Source organism: Oncorhynchus tshawytscha, unplaced genomic scaffold, assembly GCF_018296145.1.
Source record: "Oncorhynchus tshawytscha isolate Ot180627B unplaced genomic scaffold, Otsh_v2.0 Un_contig_543_pilon_pilon, whole genome shotgun sequence".
NCBI classification, from domain to species: Eukaryota; Metazoa; Chordata; class Actinopteri; order Salmoniformes; family Salmonidae; genus Oncorhynchus; species Oncorhynchus tshawytscha.
The window spans coordinates 40,027-47,500 of record NW_024608408.1 but is presented as its reverse complement, the minus strand read 5'-3'; positions in this window follow the sequence as shown (position 1 = coordinate 47,500).

The window sequence follows — 7,474 nt, the reverse complement described above, 5'->3', positions numbered from 1 at the left end:
TAGGGAATAGGGCCCTGGTCTAAAGTAGTGCACTATATAGGGAATAGGGCTCTGGTCTAAAGTAATGTACTATATAAGGAATAGGGCTCTGGTCTAAAATAGTGCACTATATAGGGAATAGGGTTTCGTTTGGGACTCAGACCCCCACCCTAGAGCAGCCTGCAGCAGACCGTGGCCGTTATCCACTGGAGCATATTACCTGACATTTGGTTATCTGGTTTTTAAACTGTTTTTGGTGCATTTTAAATGTATAGAGCTGTTTAAACATCTAACTGCTGTCACTCCTCCCATTTTGAACTTGTATTTGTATGTGTGTTTTACGTGTTGCAATACGAAATATTTAAAGATCAGAATGTTAAAATCGAGCTTGCTTTTGTTCTGGTGAAATGTATATATATATCTTGTGATTGTTGATAAAAAAACAAATGAAATAAAATAAACATTAAATTGCTATATCATAGGAGTTTTAAGACATTTCGTAAAAAATTCTGTATGTAAGTTTATGTTTGCGTTGAGCTACTTGCTAATGTTTGGTTGAGCTAGGTGCTAATGTTTGGTTGAGCTAGGTGCTAATGTTTGGTTGAGCTAGGTGCTAATGTTTGGTTGAGCTAGGTGCTAATGTTTTGTTGAGCTAGTTGCTAATGTTTGGTTGAGCTACTTGCTAATGTTTGGTTGAGCTAGTTGCTAATGTTTGGTTGAGCTACTTGCTAATGTTTGGTTGAGCTAGGTGCTAATGTTTGCTTTGAGCTACTTGCTAATGTTTGGTTGAGCTAGGTGCTAATGTTTTGTTGAGCTAGTTGCAAATGTTTTGTTGAGCTAGGTGCTAATGTTTTGTTGAGCTAGTTGCTAATGTTTGGTTGAGCTAGGTGCTAATGTTTTGTTGAGCTAGTTGCTAATGTTTGCTTTGAGCTACTTGCTAATGTTTGGTTGAGCTAGGTGCTAATGTTTTGTTGAGCTAGTTGCTAATGTTTGGTTGAGCTCGTTGCTAATGTTTTGTTGAGCTAGGTACTAATGTTTGGTTGAGCTCGTTGTTCATGTTTGAGTAATTGGGTTTGAACATTATGTACTCCTTATTTAACTCATACAATTCCAAAATTCCCAGGTTTTCCAGAAATCCTGGTTGGAAGAGTCCCAGAATCAAGAGAAAACAAGCAGGAAATCCGGAACCCTCCAACCAGGATGCCTGGAAAACCTGGACATTTTGGGAACGTTACCAGAATTTTGCAACCCAACGCCCAACCCTGGTCTAAAGTAGTGCACTATATAGGGAATATGAGGCTAGTTGGGATGTAACCAGTGAGATGTGTTTGTTTGCCTTCATAACAGATGGCCTCATTATGCCATTATGAGAAATAAAGACCACATTGGTAGGTATGCATGAGGGGCGGGGTTATCGGGAGTATGAATACATTATAATAATGATAATTTTTGTTTATATGTGTGAATCACTGAGATGTTTGTTGATAATGATGTTGAACATTGGTCCTGTTGTCTTCAACCAGTCCTCATGTCTGTCCTTCCTGTTCTCTTCAACCAGTCCTCTTGTCTGTCCTTCCTGTTCTCTTCAACCAGTCCTCATGTCTGTCCTTCCTGTTCTCTTCAACCAGTCCTATTGTCTGTCCTTCCTGGTCTCTTCAACCAGTCCTATTGTCTGCCCTTCCTGGTCTCTTCAACCAGTCCTATTGTCTGTCCTTCCTGTTCTCTTCAACCAGTCCTATTGTCTGTCCTTCCTGTTCTCTTCAACCAGTCCTATTGTCTGTCCTTCCTGTTCTCTTCAACCAGTCCTCATGTCTGTCCTTCCTGTTCTCTTCAACCAGTCCTCATATCTGTCCTTCCTGTTGTCTTCAACCAGTCCTCATATCTGTCCTTCCTGTTGTCTTCAACCAGTCCTCATGTCTGTCCTTCCTGTTGTCTTCAACCAGTCCTCATTTGTCCTGTCCTTTATCCTGTTCTCTTCAACCAGTTCCACATTCTGATCCTGCCTGTTCTCTTCATCCATCCTCTTGGTCTACCATGTATTAAAATGTGTCTTATCCTTCCTGTGTCTGCATTCTGACCAGTCCTCATTCTGTCCTTCCTGTTCTCTTTATTTGACAGATATTCTTTCAAAATAACATTTTATTTATTATTTTTAAGGTGTCCTCATAAAGACCTTCCTTTGTCTTCAGACCAGTCCTTGTCTGTCCTTCCTGTTGTCTTCAGACCAGTTTCATTGTGATCCGATAGCTGTTCTAACATAGACATTCTGATTGGCCCACAGAGAAACCATTTTTAAAATCATCATTATCCATCTAAAGTGTTTGCATTCTGGCACCAGATATCCTGTTCATCAATGTAGGCTAAAATTTGAAGATATTCTTTCAAAATAACATTTTATTTATTATTTTTAAGGTGTACACAATAAAGACGCATTGTGGTCAGACAGGCATTGTGATCTTCCTGGTAGTCAGACAAGCATTGTGATCCGATAGCTGTAAGTATAGACATATGTGGACAGAGAAACCATTTTTAATCATCATTATCCATCTAAAGTCATTGACAGGTGGCACCATTGAAGTATGGCATCAATGTCTTAAAATTAAGAAATAAATATTATTTTGAAAGAATATCTACCTGCTGTACCCAACATACACGCACACACACTTGGAGAGGCTGGAGAAGCGATCTGTCAGTGATCACTAGACTACAGACAGGAGGATCTGTCAGTAATCACTAGACTACAGACAGGAGGAGGGAGGATCTGTCAGTGATCACTAGACTACAGACAGGAGGATCTGTCAGTAATCACTAGACTACAGACAGGAGGATCTGTCAGTGATCACTAGACTCCATGGACTTGTTGGAAAGGTGGCATCCTATGATCGTGCCACGTTGAAAGTCACTGAGCTCTTCAGTAAGGCCATTCACCTGCAAATGTTTGTCTATGGAGATTGCATGGCTGGGTGCTCGATTTTATACACCTTTCAGCAACGTGTTTGGCTGAAATAGCCCGAATCCACTCATTGGAAGGGGTGTCCACATACTTTTTGAATACATAGTGTAGGTGACCCCCTTCACCTTGAGAAACGCAATGAGGTGTGCAGCGTTGTAGGATCCAAATGATGGCCTAAGTCCTACCACACCATCTCCATAGATATCTTCATGTGCGCAGCTGTTCCCCCCCCCCTCCCCACATTGTCCAGGCATTTGAACGGTCGCCCGTTGTGCCGATGAGGTTCCGCCCACGGCGACCAAGTTCTGTCCAGGTTGAAGCCCGCTTCAGCACCAAGCACCAGAACCCTCTGAAAATATATATTTTGGGTTAGTTATTCTTCACAGTATAGTTCCAGTGTAATATTATGAAGTATCACGTGCATTAATAGTAACAGTTATACAGAATATAGTGCTGTACCCTGAACATACTCCACCTGCAGTTGTTTCACCCGGTCGTTGTTTCTCTCAAAAGGCACCAGGTACATGAGTTTCATAGATGCCTGCTGCCTCTTCTAAAGGCAGGGTGATTGTTGGTAGGCTGATGGATACCACATTGGGAAAAAGGGTGTCATCGTTCTCCTCAATGGCCTGCTTTAGTTAAGACAGCCGTATGGCATTCCTGACCCTCGCCTTTTTTTCCCTCCACTGCCCACTCCTGCTGATTGGTCAACACACGACCACGCCCACCACCGTGGGGTCTTCTGTTCATTCTGGATAAAACCATAAAGGGCAGGTAATCAAGGAGGTGATGGAGTCCAGGTGAGTGTCATTATGCGCATTACGCTGGTGACAGGTGTGCGCCCTAACGTGCAGCCTGGTGACCTAGAGGCCGGAGAGGGAGCACATGTGACAGTACCCCCTCCCTGAGGCGCGCCTCCAGCCGCAGGACGCCCGACCAAGGTCACCTATGCTAAGGCGCGGGAACCTGTCGATCCGGCTGAGGAGTGAGAGCCTGATGAGCCGACTGACATCTCCCCGGTTGCCTCGGCTGAGGCACGGGAGCCTATCGAACCCTCTGTGGCATGGGAGCCTACAAACCGGCTGAGGCCTCCCAGGTAGCTCCGGCTCCAACACCCGGACCTGAAATCACAAAAACAAACAAGAAACACTCCCTGATGCTCCCCTTCGCTGAGTCGTCAGTGTTTCTGTTTCCATGTCGGTACGATGTTGGTGTTTCTTGTTTTGTTTGTTTATTTATTAAATATATTCACTTCCTGAACTTACTTCCTGAATCTCAGCGTACAGCCTTACAATCAAAAGAAATTGCAAGTGTTCACACACACCCTTTTATTTTGGATATATTAATTTAAAAACATATATTATTGAGGGGGTAGATCAGCTTTAATATTGCATGTAGAATTGTGGCTCCCATCAATGTAACTATCTGCATAATTTCCAATCTCCCATATATATTTTTTGTAAATAAATATTTTGCTTTATTATATTCCCCTAACCCTACCACCCCTCCCCTAATTGTAGTAAAGTAATGAACAGCAACACTTGGGCTTCTACTTCCAGTTTATACTGTACATACTACTATATACATTTTAAAGACTATATACATTTTAGTTATCTTTTGTTTGTTTTCAGTCACATCCTTCAGCTCCCCTCAACCCCTTCCATCTATCTCTGAAGACTAGTCTCATCCTTCAGCTCCCCTCAACCCCTCCCATCTATCTCTGAAGACTAGTCCCATCCTTCAGCTCCCCTCAACCCCTCCCATCTATCTCTGAAGACTAGTCCCATCCTTCAGCTCCCCTCAACCCCTCCCATCTATCTCTGCTAGTCCCATCCTTCAGCTCCCTCAACCCCTCCCATCTATCTCTGAAGACTAGTCCCATCCTTCAGCTCCCCTCAACCCCTCAACCATCTATCTCTGAAGACTAGTCTATCCTTCAGCTCCCTCAACTCCCATCTGTCTCTGAAGACTCCCATCCTTCAGCTCCCCTCAACCCTCCCATGAAGACTAGTCCCATCCTTCAGCTCCCCTCAACCCCTTCCATCTATCTCTGAAGACTAGTCCCATCCTTCAGCTCCCCTCAACCCCTCCCATCTATCTCTGAAGACTAGTCCCATCCTTCAGCTCCCCTCAACCCCTCCCATCTATCCTTCAGCTTCCCTCAACCCCTCCCATCTATCTCTGAAGACTAGTCCCATCCTTCAGTTTCCCTCAACCCCTCCCATCTATCTCTGAAGACTAGTCCCATCCTTCAGTTTCCCTCAACCCCTCCCATCTGTCTCTGAAGACTATCCAGTTCATGAACTGCCATGGAATCGGTACATCGAAAATCTCTTCCCAACTAGTTTGCAATCTATATGGCACAGATGTAAAGTGTTTGGTCATTAAATGAAACTGGTATACTTTTGCTTTTATCACAATTTTCTTTCACCATTTTTGGTCTTTAATGCCGAACAGACGAGTTCCTTACTTTCTCCCCTTCCACTTGCCTCTTCCATTTTTGTAGAATTGTTGTAATTTTGGGTAGAGCAGACATTTCCACTTACTTTTGTTAGCTGCATGTGTGACATAACTCCACCAGTCCAATTTCTGATAACATTTTGAAATGGTATTCAGACCCTTTGCTATATGACTTTAACTGAGCAATTGGGGGAGAATGACCTTGGTCAAGGAGGGGACCAAGAACCCCATGGTCACTCTGACAGAGCTCCAGAGTTCCTCTGTGGAGTTGGGAGAACCTTGTAGAGGGAGAACCATCTCTGCAGCACAGCACCAATCAGGCCTTTATGGTAAAGTGGCCAGACGGAAGCTACTCCTCAGTAAAAGGCACATGACAGCCCGCTTGGAGTTTGACAAATTGCACATAAAGGACTCTCAGACCATGAGACACAAGATTCTCTGGTGTGATGAAACCAAGATTGAACTCTTTGGCCTGAATGCCAAGTGTCTGGAGGAAACCTGGTAACATCCCTATGGTGAAGCATGGAGGTGGCAGTGTCATGCTTAGTATATTTGAGTTTAACCATAATATTTGTTATATTGGTTCTGTCTTTTCTGGAGGATTAAAATTAAAATTACAAACTCATTTCTATGGCTTGAAAAAAAAAATGAATTTTTGGGGGGAGGGGGGCGATTATTTAATTTTCAAATAACCGAAAGTGAGAGGTTGTAATCTGAATAAAGGGAAAAGGGCCATTCTAGAACATTGAACATTCTAGAACATGGGGTGAGACATTCTTACTAAACTGCTAGGGAACCAGTTCAGATTTAAGTATAACTTTTGAATGACTGACACCTTTTAACTAGAAGTCTGAGGTTTTAACATTTAATCTTTCCTCCGAATTCATATTCATTATTTTTATTTTTTTTGTCTGACTTGCCGTTCCAAATATAATGGAATCTTTTTTGCTCATATAATTAAAAACAAGCAAATTGTGAAATCAAATTAGCAACAACGAGTAGTCTTTCTGTATGGTTATCACGCATCATACATGTAATTTAGATGTTTATACTTTACAAACACATTGTTTTCTGTAGTTCTCAAAATCCATTGATAGTACACAAAATCTATATGTTTACCAAACGGTTAAGTGGTTAACCATTAAGCGCAGTTGGATTAAGTAATGGTCAAATGTATTCAAACAGAATGAGAAGAGAATCATATGAAAAGTGTTGTGAGCTTTGTAAAAGACAATGACTTTTAAATTAAAGTTATTTCTAGATGAAACACTGACTGGGTTTTGGTGAAAAAGGCTACTGTGGGATCTTGTGTCAATTGAAAATGTGCTTAAAGTAATAAAAACAGCCTTCTGCTGTGAGTTTCATACTAAAGAATTGTGAACTTTTACCACAGACTTGTGAAAGTAGTACAAAAGTGGTAAGAAATCATATTTAAATAAAGCTTTCATTACTGTTTCATCCACAAGTTACCAACTGGTGCATGGAGAAATAGGTAATCTCTAATTTTACAAACGACCTGCGAAGGAAAGGAGCCCGGGGTGAAAAGTTATGTTTTCCTATAGTTTTGTATGGGTTTTCCTACATCTTTTGTTATATAAAACAACCAAAATTTATTGATTCTACGTCCTTAACTATGCTTAACAAACCACATCAGGATCATTTTTTTTTTTTAGTCTGGGGAAAAACCTAAAAAAAAAATATTTTTTGTGAGGCTGTAGTTGCCCTTCAATGAAATATTAAATGAATCTCCTCGCAAGAGAGTTTTTGCAGTGTTTCTGTAGGCTACAATGTGTGATGGCAGGCTAGGTAGCTGGTGATATTTAATTCACTTAGCTAGCAATCTACACAGTATGTAAAGTTGGCCAGATAGCTAGCTACGTTAGCAGCTCATTTGAGTTAGTCCGCACAGTAGCTAGCTAGCTATCTACACAGTATGTAAAGTTGGCCAGATAGCTAGCTACGTTAGCAGCTCATTTGAGTTAGTCCGCACAGTAGCTAGCTAGCTATCTACACAGTATGTAAAGTTGGCCAGATAGCTAGCTAGCTATGTTAGCAGCTCATTTGAGTTAGTCCGCACAGTAG